General features: G+C 38.4%; 2 long non-coding RNA genes across 2 annotated transcripts in view; one reads left to right on the top strand and one right to left on the bottom strand.

Moving 5' to 3' along the window:
- LOC129135329 (uncharacterized) overlaps positions 1–11897 on the bottom strand; it is a 51316-nt gene extending 39419 nt beyond the window's left edge. The window contains exon 1 of the long non-coding RNA XR_679387.5: positions 11646–11897. This is a non-coding gene — a long non-coding RNA (uncharacterized LOC129135329). The remainder of the gene's footprint in view (positions 1–11645) is intronic.
- A 746-nt stretch (positions 11898–12643) lies between these two features.
- The window catches only part of LOC104005896 (uncharacterized), a 35393-nt gene continuing 32882 nt past the window's right edge, over positions 12644–15154 (top strand). The window contains exon 1 of the long non-coding RNA XR_010155893.1: positions 12644–12845. This is a non-coding gene — a long non-coding RNA (uncharacterized LOC104005896). The remainder of the gene's footprint in view (positions 12846–15154) is intronic.

The following is a 15154-nucleotide window of genomic DNA, read 5'->3' as shown; positions in this document are numbered from 1 at the left end:
AGAGAGAAAGCCAGTGCAACAAGGCAAGACTTGATTCATAGGTAACATGATTGCCAAAAGAGAAAATCTCAAAAACATACTTTAGAAAGCTACTAGGACTAATAAGTGATTTTAGCAAAGGTAGAGGATACACGGGCAATCATGTTACTGTATACAAATGCTTCTCAAATTACAATGAAGTTACATCCTGAAATGTCTATTTTAATAAAAAATATCATAAGTTGAAAATTCATTTAATGCTGGCAACATAGCAGATGGTCCCTGGCTAACAATTATTAGACAAGATTTGTTTATATTATGATGGTGTGAAAGCAATATACATTCAGTAGAAATTATAACCCTATCATAAATAAGAAGCCCCTCAATTTATGATGAGGTTAAATCCTGATAAACCCAACATAAAGTTGAAAAATTATAAGTTGGACCATTATAAGTAGGGGATCATCTATACTAGCAATGAACACTTGAAAATTAAAATTTTAAAACCATAATTTACAATAGCAACAAAAAACCTGAAATATTTATGTACAAATCTTGCAAAATATCTCTAAGACCTTTATACTGAGAACTACAAAATACTGATAAAAGAAATCAAAGAAGACCTAAATAAAAGGAGATATATACTATGTTCATGGATCAGATGACTCAACATTATTAATATGTTAATTTCCCCCAAATTAACCTACAGATTCAATGCAATTCTAGTAAGATTTTTTTTTTTTTTTTTTTTTTTTTTTTTTTAGAAATTGCCAAGCTGATTCTAAAATTTCCAAGGAAAGGCAGAGAAAAAAGAATAGCTGGAACATTTTTCAAAGCAAAAACAAAGTTGGAAGACTCATACTACTTAACTTCCAGGCTTACTTAAAGCTGTAATAGTCAAACCAGTTGGTATTAAAGAAAGGTTTTATATATCTATTATATAATATAAATATATATGAACACAGTGGAGACTCCAAAAGTAGATCCACACGTGGAAAACCAAGTTTCAATAAAGGTACAAAAGCAATTCAATAAAGAAAGGGTAGTCTTTTCAACAAATATTTCTGGAACAATGAATGCCCATTTGCACAAAGCAAAACAAAATACCTAGATACAGACTTTGTACCTTATAAAAACTTAACTGAAATTGGATCACAAACCTAGAATTATCAAACTTCTGTGTAAAAACTAGAAAACTTCCAGAAGAAAAAGCAGAATTAAAAAAATACCAAAAAACTTTGTAACTGTGGAATAAGCAAAGAGTTCTTAGATAGGACATCAAAAGTCTAAGCCAAATTTTTTTTTTACATATTTTACCTAATCAAATATAAAAACTTTTGCTCTTCAAAAGATACCAGTAGGAAGATAATACAAAGCACAAACTGGGAGAAAATTTTTCCAAATGATATGTTTGATATGGACTTGTAACCAGAATAGAAAAAGAAGTCTAAAAACCCAACATTTACAAACCAATTTAAAAGTGGACAAAACATTTGAACAGATAATGTATCATAAATATAAATGGCAAATAAGCCATGAAAATTAAAGTCACAATGAGATACTGTTATGCACTTAACATAACGAATTTATTTAAACTGGCAATATAAGGTGGAGTAACTACAACTCCTCATACATTGTTGATGAGAATGCAAACTTACAGCCACCTTGAAAATCTATTTGGCAGAATCTTACCAAGTTAAACATATACTACACAATGCAGCAATCCCACTTGTAGTTTCTACCCAAGTTAAATGAAAACCTATATTCACACAAAATCCTGTATGCTAATGTTTATAGCAGCTTTATTTGCAACCACAAAAGCTGGACACAACTGTGGTACATACATACAATTAAATACTACTCAGGAATAAAAAGGAGCAAACTGCTGATACATGCAACATGAATGAATTACAAATGCATTATTCAAAGAAAAATAAGATTCATAGGGCTTAATAGTTCATGATTCAATTTCTGACATTCTTGCAAAAGGGGCAAAAGCAAATCAATGGTTGCCAGGAGAGAGGGATTAACTACAAAGGAGCACTGGAGAATTTAGGGGAGTGAGAGAAATGTTCTACATGTTGATTGTGGTGGTTGTTACAAGACTGGGTGTTTGCAAAAACTCATAGAATTGTGTACTAAAAGGGAATGTCTGTAAATTTTACCTTAATTTTTTTAAGTGGGGAAAAAAGAAAAATAGTTATTGATTGTAAGCAAGTGTGCCTCTCAGTAAACACACTTAAATGTATTATACGTTCATTTCCTATAATTCATTGTAATACTTTTTCCTGAGTTTCTATTCTGCTGGACTGGTGGATGAACTTATCTTCAGTTCTTCCTGAGAATTATCTTTTGTCTCTGCTTCTCCAAAATTTATGCCATTAACTATGCAGTAGCAAGGTGGGAGCAGAGGTTGCCAGGGATCAGTACTCAGGTTCACACACGTTGCTGCAACCCTTGTCCCAGGACATATGAGCGATTACATCTGGTAACTCCAGGTAACTCCCATTGTTTCCACGTCACTCTTACAAGGCTACTGTGTGTCAATTAACACCGCACAACATGCACTAGACAGTCGTTTCCTCTTTAGGATCTTGCTGATGGTCCATCAGCACTGCTGTAAAGCAAAGGCAGAATCCTTCCTCCAGACGACAGAAATCTTTCATTGATCCATTTCATTCATCCCTTCCTCCTCTTCTCCTTCCCTCTCTCTCTGCTCTGTCTCCCACACAGCCCAGAGGAATACTCTGCTCTCTCCTCTGCTTGTTTCTGACCAAAATACTTTGTCTATACCCTTAAATACCAACTTTTACCTTCTCCGCAAAACTCTCTAAGTTCCCCTGAGGGCTTAGGCTTCTTCATGACAAATGTCAGAAAGACAAGCAGGCTATTTCTGAGTTCAGCCCTTTTCCTGCCTCCCCTGAGGCAATCAAGCACAGAGTTAACTACAGGGGTGCGGGAGAGCAAAGCAAGATGGAAACACCGCTAGGAAAAACAGATCGGTGTCTTCAAATGCAGCTCCACCTCACCTGATTAAAAGTTTTTTAAAGGCGCTACCTTTATTGCACTCTCTTTTACAGGAAGATAGAAATACTTGAGCAAACTATCCTATTTCATAAGGTACCATAAATGTTGGTTATTGATTTGATATTGTTGAAATTATTTTATGTTATAAAATCATGCTATTCTTCAGAAAGCAGAAACAAAGAATTTTTAGTATATGGAATAATGTGTGAACTAAGTGAAAAAGAATGCACATAAAAATCTTACTAAGAAAAGTCGTGGGTCTATCAGCATTCCATACAGTTGTTCCGAGGCGAAAAAAAAAAAAAAAACACGTTCTAAAAAATAAAATTTATGGAAACTGTGCTGCCAAATGTTAAGTAAAAAATAATCAGAGAAAAAGTAATTAATTCACATACTACACATTTTCCTTTTTTCATCCTCTGTCATGGCAATTATGTACTTTTTAGTGGGACATCTGGAAACCTAAGTTCACTTAAAACATTTTCTTTCTAGCAAGCAGCTAGCCAGGAATCTCCATGTTCTATAAGTTGCTGTCAGCTTGCCCCTGCTTCCAGCTCCAAATGAAGTCAGCCTGCCTTGCTTCCAGACAGTCTAAACAATCGCAGATTGACTCCAATTGCAGAGCACACTCTCCAGATGTCCAGGATTCAAGGAAGCTTGGGCATACTGTACAGATATACATAAAGCCCCATATTTGCTGGTGAGTTAAAGGAACCATACATAATTGGATAGGCAACCAACCTGGTTTATCCCTGAGGGCATATAGTTAAAGTGAAGTGGTGACCTCCCCATTATACAAAGTATCCAAGTAGCAAATAGATGACCTTGGATGGCATATGCACAGGGAATTCAAAGAGTTGGTTTAAATGGCCTATAAAATCTCTTGTTACGATACAACCTTATGATTCTATGCAATTCTTTTTCAAGGAAGTGAGAAAAAATACTACATTATAAGAAATTTCTCTTCCATAATGAATCAAAGCCTGGATGATTCCAGAGAGATAAAAATAAATGATACCATATTTAAGAATTCTATACCCTGAGAGATAAATCAGAGAGATAGGCTACAAGGTAAATAATGCTTTTAAAATTATGTATCAATTTAGTAAAAAACTTACAGGGATATACACATTTTTTCATTTAAAGCAGGTTAGTGCTAATGTGACTAATAGGATCTTATGATTTTCTGAATGCAGGTGAATGAACAACAGACACTACCAATTTGAAATGATATGAAAAGATTGATATGATTCAATAGGAAAACAAAAAGGCTAAGGGGTGAAATTTCTGTAAGGGAATAATGCTGCATTGCTTTTTTGTCCATATGTTATTGTAAAGGTTTGATTAACTAGTAAAATGAGGTAAATGAATAGGAAAAAAGACAGTTTGTGTTAGACATGTATGAAGCAAAAGGTATTTTAGAAAGAATTTTTACTTTTTTAAGCCACTCTTTGGACAAAAACTAATATTTTAATTTTGACTAATTTCTCTCACAAGAAAATATATAAACGTGTTCAGATGCAAAAAACTGTTTTCTGCCTTTAAGCAAGATATATTGCATATAGGCTGCCTGAGGTCCTGAAGGCACCCCCAAAAATGGGATTAAGTGAGATCTCCCCTTCACATTCCCCTATATAATAGGTCACCTAAAGAAAAGAAGTCATAAAAGTCAGGGTATTGCAGGAGGTAAATGGGAAATCTCTGTACCTTCAGCTCCATTTTCCTGTGAACCTAAAACAGCTCTAAACAGTAAAATTCTGTTTAAAAAGTCAGGGTATTGTATTTTAACCAGAACCTTCCAAAAAAAACAAATGCTATATTTTCCAAGATTAAAAAAAAAATCGCATTATGTGCACTTAAATTATCTTTTAAGAGACTAATTTTATTTTTTAAATTACTAAAGGGGAGAACACTAGTCTAAGAGTAAACATGTAGTCTCGGCTCTGACTGCAGCTTCACACATCACCAGGTATGTGAATTTGTGTTAGTCTTTTCATTTTTCTGGGCCCTAGGTTCATCAGATGGAAATTGGGACAGTAATAATTAGTCTTATCTACCTAAAACTACAGAAACATGAAAATTCTTTGAAAAACACAAGGTCATATACAAATGTAAGCAAAGAAGAAGAAAAACAGTATGTGACAATCATTTATTACATTTATTACAAATGTAATAGTCATTTATTCATTCATCCAATCATCCAGGAAACATTATGTGAACAACCAACACAAACCAGCCTCTCTGCCAGGCACTGGGGATTCCACCGTAAACAAAGCAGCCAGAATTGCTCCCCAAAATTAATAGTCTAATGGAAAAGACAGACACTAAATAATCATATCACTAAATATACCATTAAAATTTGTATATTTTCCATAAGAAAAATTTAAAGGCAGGTTACAAAATTATGATGGGTGACCCAATTTAGATTAGGACTGGGGTCGGGGGCAGCAAGATAATTAAGAAAAAGTATTTCAGAGATTTGAAGTATGAAAAGTTGGCAGACCAAAATTTGGAGGGATGGGGTTGCAGACAATATTCCCAGGGTGGGGGAAGGGGGAAAGCACATTCAAAGGCTTTGAAGTAACTGGACATCTTCAAGGTACTAGAAGGCCAGAATGACTGTTACTGCTTTTCATTTATGTGGTCATCATAATGATCTCATACTGCTTTTAAGAATAGACCAAAACAATTGTGAATATCGACACACTAGTTTTTTTGTTTTGTTTTGTTTTGTTTCTGGTAGCACAGTGTCTTTGTTTTTCAGTGTTTTCATTGTTGTTGTTGAATTTTCAGTTCCTAGGTACATGTGCAGGATGTGCAGGTTTGTTACATAGGTAAACATGTATCATGGTGGTTTGCTGCGCCTGTCAACCCATCGCCTAGGTATTAACCCCAGCATGCATTAGCTATTTTTCCTGATACTTTCCCTCCCCAAACCCAACATGCCCCAGTGGACACACTAGGTTTTACTTAGGCTGAATTTCCTGTCTTCAAAAAATGTTTCCAATTTAGAAAGTCTCTATATCCAAAGTAAGCTTCTAATCTCTATATACTTAGTAATTATTATGTCGGAAGGACATTTTTGACATCCTCTATTCCGTAGGCTTCAAAGAAAATCAGCTTGCTAAATTTCAGAATTTAAAACAGTAAAACTGGTAGACCAGAATATATCCTGAGAAAAAGCAAAGTAGACTCAAAACCAGCAGTTGAAGTTCCCAAGGTTTTTGGGGGATAGAAAAGGGAAAATGAGGGAGATGCTATCTTGACCCCACATACCTACCACATACCTACTCAAACTCATATGTAGAAGAGGAACTTAGATTCTCTCTAATGGATATGAGAGAGGCTCATTATGGTAAGTTAGCAGGGGGGCAAAGTGTGCCTCAATGCATGAAAAAGAGCTAATAGTGGGAGATGTCCAATATGGTAGGGTGGAGAAATGGATATTCCTCTGGAAGTCAATTCAGAAGCCATAAATTTCAGTACAGATTACATTCCATCTGAGGGCCATATAGAGAAGATTCAGGTGCTTTTCAGGACCAACATCATGAGTAAGCTTTAGAGTTTCTTCTAGCACTGAGACATACCATTGAAAAAAGCCTCCTTAACGAAAGATTTAGGACACCATTCTCAGTAAAAGTCAAGTCTCATCTCCCCAAATTATCGATCAATTAGAAATTCTGATCAGGAGTGGGATGTCCTTAATAACACCAACATCAGAGAGTTGTAGAGAACTTTGTAAACTATAAACGGTTTCTACAAACCACTGAGCCATGAAAAGAAATTTTATTGGAAATCTTTAGCATTTCTCAGTATGAGTTTAGAAGAAAGAGTTTGGTTAGGGAATTAGAGTAGAAGGACCCAGGTACCTGGCTTGTGCCAAAGTGTTCTGTATCAGGTCTTGGAAAAACTTGAATTATGATTTTTCAAAGCTGATGGGGATGGGTCAGTAAAATTATGGAGCCAGAGGAGACCCTGAAGGTTGAGGAGTTATGCAGATGAAGCCAACAGGGCAGAGGAAGGCATTTTAAATATGAGACAAAGAGCAATAGTGTCCAAAGGAAGGAGGCACATCCAAGAAAATGCACACATTAATAGTTCAGGTGGGTATATGTTGTGTGAGCTAGTCTGGTTAACAGGGAAGCTAAAGCTTAACTCGTGAAACAGTAGACATTGATCTAGTAGACCAGGGGTTCTTAATCTCCAGTTTCTGTTCGTCTTCTGAACAAGTAAATATAGTCTCTTATAGGTACAAATCGGGGCTTTCTTCTGACACCCTACAGTTTCCCTTAGGGAATGCGCCAACTCAGACTGAGCCAAGTGAGAGTCCTGGGCTAATATTTATGTTGACTTAAGTTTGATTAGAAGACAAGATGGGACATATAGTTTGATTAAAATTTTATTGGATAATCATGCTGATTGAATTTTAAAAGATAATCTGCTATAATAAATTCTCCCTTAATTTCCCTTTGCAATTCCAACCCAGATGAGTGCTAGGATATTTAGGTTGCATTTACTGAATATCTACGCCTGTCAAGCACCGTAGTTAGTGCTTTATCGTCAGTACAAACCTGTGAGGTAGATGCTATTCTCATCTCACAGAAGAAGAGGCTCAAAGAGGTTAATTTCTTTCTTTATTTATTGAGTCAACATACATCAGTTAAGCACCTCCTAAGTGCTACTGTGGGGGGCATCTACCAGGAGCTACCATGGGGACACCTACTGCCTTGTCTATGTAGCTCTCCCTTATTCTGGGAACAGTACCTCTTTTGTCCTTGGCTCATCCTCTATCTTTAGTCTATCCATAAGTATCACTAACATTTCTGTTTTCTCACCTAACCCCTCTTCCTTGACCACATCAATGGTAAACTGACTTAGTATTTTGGAATATGGGACTAAGACAAAGTCAGGATAAAGGCTCATCAATGACTGAAAACTATAAAATGAAAAACTCAGGAACTGTGATGGGCCATGATTTTTGCCAGCTAGAGGAAGTCCACGGTGAAAGGGAAAGATGAAGCTGACATGATGAGAAACAGCAGAGACACAAGACAGAGGCTGGATCCTGATAACAATCGTTACTCCACATCATTGCTGTGTCTTTTCAAGAACTGGGTGTTCACCTCTTTCTTAGACCCCCTGATTATATCCCAGTATCCTTCAAAAAATTCTTTTGGTGTGAGCTTGGCTTTTGGGGGTTGTTTTCTGGCTTATTTTTACTTCTAATAGTCTGTCACCATGTTAGGCACGTAAGCCAAAAGATTAAAAAACATACAGTCTCTGTCTCATGATATATAAGAAATATTTCATAAGGACACATGGAATGATTGTCAGTGGTGTAGGGAAGGAACATGATCCCCTAGGGTATGTATCTGAATCATCCAACTCTAGTTTTCCCTTGACACTCCTCCTCTGCAAGATCTTGATCCACTTTCTCCCTCAGGGTCTGGCATCTCTGGCTAAGAATTTTGTAATAGTGATGCACAGTAATAGATGAAAGGGGACTGCAAACATTTTCTGCAAAAGGTCAAATAGTAAATATTTTAGCTTTGGGGGATACATAGACTCTGTCACAACAATTAAACTCTGCTCTTTTTATCCAAAATCAGCCATAGAGCACACTGAATGGGCATGCTTCTGTTCCAATAAAACTTTATTTACAAAAACAAGTGGCAGGATGACTTTGGTCACTGGGCTGCTGTTTGCCACCCTGGCTCTAGGTATTTGGAGGCAAAGTAAAGTTGAGAATCATGATGTGGAGAGTTAACTGATTGGCAGAAATATGTACCAGGTGCTCTGGAATTACAGACGAAGCACCAAAATAAACCACAGGCATCAAGAAAAACATATTTCTGCAAAAGATGACACCTGAGCTGAGACAAGTTTAAGAGGAAGTTAGCCAGAGCAAGGAGAGATGAACAGAAAAATCCGCATTTACAAGTGCAATGAGCTTTGGTAGACCCTGGCGTTTGAGGACCTACCAGAAGTTCCCCATGATTGGGCAAAATAAGTGTTAGGAAAAATGGCAAGAAATATTAACATGATGAAGCACAAAAGCAAGATAAAGTTTTAAAAAAATTAATAAACAAAGAAATTTGAACTTTATCCTAAAAGCTTTGGGGAACCATGGAAGAATTTAAAACAAACAGAATGAACATCGTCTGATTCCTTCTTTTTTAAAAAAATTAATTATCTCTTAAAGCTATAAAAAGTAGGAACAGGGATTCCAGGTAGGAAAACATGGCAATTATTCAGATGTGAAGGGATGAGGGCCTGAATTTAGGCAATAGAGTCAATTTACATACTAGAACTGATGGAACACAACTTAGAGACAGGTAACATGTAGGGCTGAGAAAGAAGAAGAAAACTATTCACAAGGAAATTGGATGGATAAGAGGGAAAAGCCACCAATATTGGAACATGTGAGGCATGGTGAATGCAGCTTGGTACATGTTGTGTGTGAGATGCCTGTGGGCCATTTGAGTGGAAATATAGATGGTGAATAAGAAGCTGGCTCTGGAGATAGATAAAAAGTCAGCTTTTTATATACATTTGCTTACTACATACAGCCCTAGGAGGTAGAAACTATCATTACTCGCATTTCACAGATGAGGAAACCGAGGCCAAAGAAAGGCCAGGGGAGTGTTTTCTACAATAACACTAAAATTACAGAATTGGGTGTTAACTGAATACAGGAGCACATGAGCAGGACATTTGGAAAAAGTGTGTGGAATGAAAAGGATGACCAAGGTTGAAACCCCCAACACAAAGACTTTTAAGAGATAGAGAGAGGAGAGACGTGGTAGTGATATCCTCTCTAGAGCCAGAATATTTGAGCTCAAATCCCAACTCAGTACCTCTATTTGTTAGTTTTCTCATCTGCAAAAAAATTATAATAAAATAAAACAATAGCAGCACCTAACTCATAGGGTTGTATATAGCAACTAAAAAGATGTACGTAAAAATCTGATCATGCAGCACACCAAGTACTGAGTACTCAAGAAATATTTGCTATTATTTTTATTATTAATTTTTTTTATTATTTATTTATTATTATTTTTATTATTAATTTGAAAAGAAAACAAACAAAAATGTTAGGTTGGAGAAGTTTGGTGCAGACAGCCCAAGGACTCTAAAAGATATCAGAGAACAGATGAAGGGGGTGAGATACACAATGATCAAGGCTTGTGGTTAGAAAATGAGATCCTGAAGTTTCTGAAAGTCAAGGAATTGGATGGTCCCGAATATTGACCATCCAGAATGATGGTAGGGCTTAAGGAAAGAAGGAGAATTGCAAATTGTGTTTTTAAATATTCAATGACTGTGGAGAGAAATTAAGAGGTCCATGGTTGCCAGAGGTCCATGGTTGACAGTGGGGGGTGAGTGTGAAATGTGGAGGACTTGGATGGTGTCGCCAAATACCTAATTTTTTTTTTTTAAGAGAAATGTTGAATTGCAGGAAGAATAACATTTTGGAACAGTAATGTGGGATATAAGAAAAAGTCACATCGCTCCACATTTAGGGTGAGACTTTACATGTCTTAGAAGACCATTAAGAGGACTTCCAACAAGTAGGGGAGACCAAGTTTCAATTAGGGCAGAAGATAGGGAAGGAACTCTATAAAGAGACTAAAACTATGAGGGTTCGCTGGCATGAACAGGCGAACTTCAAGGGTACTGTGAAAAGAGTTGGAAGGGGGAGGACACAGGAGGGAAAGCGAAGAGAAATCAAAGCAGGACATGGATGCAGGTATGTGAGAGAGGAGCTGTAATGACCCAAGGGCATGGCTGCCAAGGAGAGCTGGAATGTGAGGCCTGGCAGAGTGCGTGGCCTTCAAATTTCCAAAAGAAACTTTGGAACAAAGTTGTTTTGATGCTAGAAAACCATGGCATTTGCTCAGAGTTCCAAATAGTATGTTGTGAAAATAGGATGCCTCCAAGCTAATATTTTTCTGGATGTACAAGGCAGGATTTTCTTTTACCAGAAACTTAGCTTGCGGTGGAAGCCGCAGTGGCCCCACTGGCAGATGAGAGGGCACAGATTTCTCTTGGTGGGGCCAACCGCTGTCTGAACTGGTCAAGAAGGCTATCCAAGCTCTCATAGTCAGCCAATCACAAGGTTTATAATTCAAGCCTTAATCTGACAGAGCCAAGGTCTGTGCTTTCTGTACCACCCTACTTCTAAATAAAGCAAACTATCAATAACTACTAGCTACTTTTCAGGGTCATTACAGAGAGCAAACGAGTTACTATTTGCAAAAGTAATACATTTTGCAATGGAAGACACACTGTGCAAATATTATCTTACTACCATTACCAAAAAATTCATTATGTGACAGTTAGAGACATATACTAGAACCAAGACATGAACTGCTATGGAGGAGGGTGGAGAGAGAGCCGAGACCCATGAGAGAGATTTGGCAAGGATTCTTGGAGGAGGTGAGATTGGAGATGACCCTTGAATGATTTTTCATTTTCCCCAAAGATACCTTCCCTCTACATCTCAGACATACCCTTTCTGTCTCCATTTCAATGCAGCTGAGGCAATTTGGCCTTCAGGAGAGAAGGAGGGAAAACTGGAAAGGCCTCCATGTGGCAACTGAAGCTGGGTGTGGGGCAGCAGACTAGAGCCCACCTACCTCTCAGGCAGTCATCTTCTCTTGGAAGAAACACTCCTCACTGCTCCAGCCCAGCTCCTGGGGCCTGACCTCTTTTTCAAGCCTGCTTATCGGGCCTGAACTCCTCCAGCTGGATCTTGTTTTTTATTTGGCTCCTTCTTTTCAGCTGTTTCTCTTTCAGTCCTCTCGTCTTGATTCTTGAAAGGGAACGTAGCCAAGCCTCATCCTCCTGCCCAGGACAAGGCATAGAGATTGTATTTAGGCATGATGGACCTACGTGGGACAAAAGACAGGTGTCCATCACTGGGCTTCTGGTAGAGGTCTCCTTTGGGAGCCACTGAGCCTCCTCTAAGTGTTTGGAACTCAGAAAAACAGGACTAGATAACTCAACATGTATAAACAAGATGAAGAGTGATTTCAGCAGGATGGAAAGGGACAGTATCGTTTTCCCGGGTAGTAGCTGAAAGCAATCTGGGTCTGGAGGTGGCACCCCCTCCCCTGAGCAACCATGGTTGACGTCCTTTCCATTTTAAGCAATTGAGCTACCGGGGGGGCTGTAGGTCAGGCCCCACATGTTACATAGCTTTTATCCAGCTATGAGACCCAGCACGTATAGGGCTAGAAATCCACCCCCACCACCACATAAACAACTAAAACACCGCAGAAACTTTTCCCCAAATTCCCACGCCACAAATCTGGGGGTATGCTTCCACCTCCAGGAGGAAGCGGCTTCCTGGAAGGCTGAAGGAGATGAAAAATGCAAAACTAATCCTCCCTTGCCCACTCTCACACCACCGCTCGGCCTGCCTGCCCCCCTTCCCACCCACAACCCCTCCTATTCCCCAAGGGGTGCCATTTGGGAACCAAAATCCACTTCGTCAGCGCAAGAGCAACCCTGCCTTTTCTTGCTCCACACACCATGTGACACTGGAGAACCTCCAGGGCATATTTCATCTGGCATCAACAACTAGAGGTCACCGTGACCCAAAACTTCCTGCGTTCTCAGGCCTGGCAACGCCTGCCAAAGCTAGCCATGGTGGGGGTAGGGGAGCGCCGCTTGTGGGGAGCTGACCAAGTGTGGTGTCGGCCGCCCTGCCTGCCAACAGACAGCAACACTGGTTTTCCACTGCCGGCCATTCACTGGACTTGGACAGCTTTGTTCCTTCTCTGGGACCAAGTCAACAAGCTGGGACCAGAGGAGCTGCGGCTGTAGCACGCAGGGTAAAGCCGTCTCTGTTTGCTTGCAGCTTGTTTGGGGCAGCAGCTGGGCTGGGTGGCTCCCAAAGATTCTGATTTTCCACCTGTTCTACCTGCCAGACACTGCAGGGTGACAAGGGTTCAGGACTCTCAGGGATTGTTGTTTCATTAATTTTTTTCTACATAGGGAAAAACAAATTGTTATAAGGCCAGAGACTTCATGTTGAATTTTGCTCAGGGTCAAAGGCAATGATGGTGAAACCACGAGGCTTGGAAATTAGTTTAGAATCAGAATGCGGGCTCTACTTCTATGCAAGAATCATAAAGTTTTGGGGCCACAAAAGATCATAAACCATCCAAACCAGCGCTTCTTCATCCAGCTTGGTAAAGAGACCTTTGAGTAATTTATGAGAACAACCCACTCCCTGTCCTGGGAAAAAAAAACCTCTGAACACCCAAGATTTTACTCACAATTTTGGGAGTGCAGGGGCTTTCCTGGAAGCCCATCCCCTGGACGTTCTTGTCTGCCCCCGGTACCCTCTCTTCCCCTCTCAGCCATCTCATTTTGCAGAAGGAAAAATGTGAGACCCATGGAGGATATAGAGTCTTGCAAGGATGGAAGCTGGATGTGGCCCTGCTGAACCCAGATCTCCTGGTTCACAGCCTTTCTAGCAGATGACATCATGCTCTCCTACCACAGGATCCCCCTTCCTTTCGTCTTATTTTCTTTACTCGTATTGTCCCTGTTTTTCTTCATTTATTTCCCTTCCTGTTCACTCCTCCTTAGTTCCTCTTTCTTTAATTCTCATATTTTTTATCTTCAAACATTGTTTCCTCTAGTACTTTCCCTACCCGGCTCTCTTTTCTTCTTCTTTATACTCTGTGCCTCTAGTGCTTGATCAATTGGTCAGTCTTAGCTCTGTGACCCTCTGACTAGGTCACTGGCCCCTGATGAATCAAAGGAGACGATGTCTAAACCAAAGGCAGAATGAGATTGCAGAAAGAAATGAAGTCAAATAGAAAATCCTGTCTCTCCTCTTAAATCTTCGGTATAGATCTAGTACAAACAGGCCTTTTTTACCCTTGGTAAAGAAAAGATGACTACGTAAAGGGGGGAAAACACAGAAACCAATTATTTCCATCAGTAGTTCTCAAATTGTGGTTCAACAATCCCTAGGGGTTTCTGAGATCCTTTCAGAGAAGACACAAGGTCCAATTATTTTCAAAATAATATGAAGCTATTATTTGCCACTTTTCCTGTGTTGCCATTTGGACTGATGTGCAAAAACAACAGCAGGTAAAATTGCTGGGGCCTTAGCACATTTAAGGAAGTGAACCCAAATCAGGCCATATTTTTCACGGCCATGAACAACTATTAAAAGAAAAAGTAAATTTCTCTTTAATTTGCTTTAAAGATGCAGTTAAAATTATTATTTATTTTATGAAATTTATAACGATGAGTACACATCTTTTTCTATTCCATGACAAAATGAGAAATATGCACGAAGGGCTTCTGCTGTTTCCTGAAGTATAATAGTTGTCTCAAGAAAAAGTAGTTGTGCAATTGAGATATAAACTAAGTCAATTGCTTTTTTCATGAAACACATATTTATTTGGAAGAATGACTGACAGACAAACTATAGGTATTTAAACCTGGGTATTTCACAGACATTTTTTCAGTAATGAACAAAGTGAAGCTGCCACTTCAAGAGCACAATCAATAATACCTTTTGCCAATCATAAAATTTAAGCTTTCAATAAAAAATTAGAATGTTGGAAAAGGTGTATCCACCACCAGGAACTTAACAGCTCCCCAATACTTAAAACTTTTTCGATTTGATTAGTGTTGATGTTGAAATATGTGATAATTTGAGTTTTGGAATGAAATGTGCCAACATTTGAAAGACTGGTAGAAGTCAGGGAACCAATATTTCCCAGATGACCAAATGCGTAGTGTTACAAAGCCATGCATGGAGAAAATACACATTTAAAATGCAAGATGCACTAGTAAATTTTAATATAACTGAGTACAAAATGTTCATTCATATAGTTCCAGATCCCACAATGCAGTTAATCTTAGAGAAACTCCCAGTTGTTAAGTTTTGATGTGGTAGCAAAAAAGAGAGAGAGAGAGAAATGTCTACAATTGTCTGAAAATACTATTAAAATATTTCACTGTTTTTCCATTATACGTCTGTATAAGGCAGAATTTTCTTCATCTACTTCAACTAAACAACATATTATTACAGATTGAATATACTTATGTCTTCAATTAAGCCAAACTTAGGAGATTTGCAAGAATGTAAAACAACACCACTTTCTTTTGGAAAATA

This window comes from Pan troglodytes, chromosome 2 (assembly GCF_028858775.2).
Source record: "Pan troglodytes isolate AG18354 chromosome 2, NHGRI_mPanTro3-v2.0_pri, whole genome shotgun sequence".
Classification (NCBI taxonomy): domain Eukaryota; kingdom Metazoa; phylum Chordata; class Mammalia; order Primates; family Hominidae; genus Pan; species Pan troglodytes.
Note: the sequence above shows the minus strand (reverse complement) of the source record. Positions and strands in the feature narration are given on the sequence as shown.